The sequence below is a fragment of the Aplysia californica genome, unplaced genomic scaffold (genome assembly GCF_000002075.1).
Source record: "Aplysia californica isolate F4 #8 unplaced genomic scaffold, AplCal3.0 scaffold02125, whole genome shotgun sequence".
NCBI classification, from domain to species: domain Eukaryota; kingdom Metazoa; phylum Mollusca; class Gastropoda; order Aplysiida; family Aplysiidae; genus Aplysia; species Aplysia californica.
The window spans coordinates 1-1,404 of NW_004799395.1; positions in this window are offsets into that span (position 1 = coordinate 1).

Sequence of the window (1,404 nt, forward strand, 5' to 3'; positions counted from 1 at the left end):
CGCCTCTGTATATATATATATATAAAATTTGACCTACATGTCGCGTAGTAGATGACCTTGACCTACATGTCTTGTTGGGATGGCCTTGACCCACATGTCGTGTTGTGGATGGCCTTGACCTACATGTCGTGTTGCAGACGATGGACAGTAGTTGCTCCCCTATTGACTTCATTTACAAACAACACAGCAACAGTTCCAAACACACGACAGTACACGTTCTACATGGCAACAGTTCCAAACACACGACAGTACACGTTCTACATAAGTAGACTCCTATATAAGTCTCTATCACACACAGAGAGAGAGAGAGAGAGAGAGAGAGTGAGTCAAAAGGAGACTCCTGTATCAGTCTCTATCACACACTCACAGTAGAGAGGGATTCCCTGTCACACACACACACACACAGACACACACACACACACACAAAGACACACACACACGTACACACACACACACGTACACACATACACACACTCTCACACACACACACACAGTAGAGAGGGATTCCTTGTCACACACACACACACACACACACACACAAAACACACACACACTCTCACACACTCACTCACACACACACACACCACACACATACACACACACAGACACACAGACATATACCCCCCCCCCACACATACACACACGTGACAGCCTCTCTCACACAACAGTGAGTCACGTGACAGAAGACCCGGCTAGATGCCATCAGGTGGAGAAGACACACACACCAACCACGACCTGTACACACACACCAACCACGACCTGTACACACACACCGACCACGACCTGTATCGACCACAACAGCATGGAAACAGTTTTTTTAGGTTTGTTTTCTCAGGAGTATTACGGCACTCGCAGCACAATGCAGTCATGGAAGTGGCAAAGATTCGAAGTGTTACGAGAGAGTAACAAACACAAAATAGGAGAAGGAGAGATCAGGACGAAAGATGTTTGATAGGAAAGAAGAAGCAAACCACACCAGAGCACCCGCCAACCACCCATGTCTACAGCATGGAAGCGGCAACACAGACAGACACCACAGAGGGAAAGAAAAGAAGCAGGACCTACCAGTGACACCCCCCAACCACCCGCACAGAGAGACACCACAGAGGGAAAGTAAAGAAGTAGGACCTACCAGTGACACCCTCCAACCACCCACTGTTTCGTCAGGAACATGTTAGGACAAAACTAACACTGGCAAAGGAAAAGAGCAGGAGTCAAAGACGGCACTGGGACCGCCATATAGGCTTACCTACACACCTACTGACCTACACATCTACTACTGACCTACACACCTACTGACCTACACACCTACTGACCTACACACCTGTGCCCTTGCATATCTCAGGGTATCAGACATCTGGTTCCCACAGGTCACATTCAAGTCAAACAAGGCAGGGGTAGGCC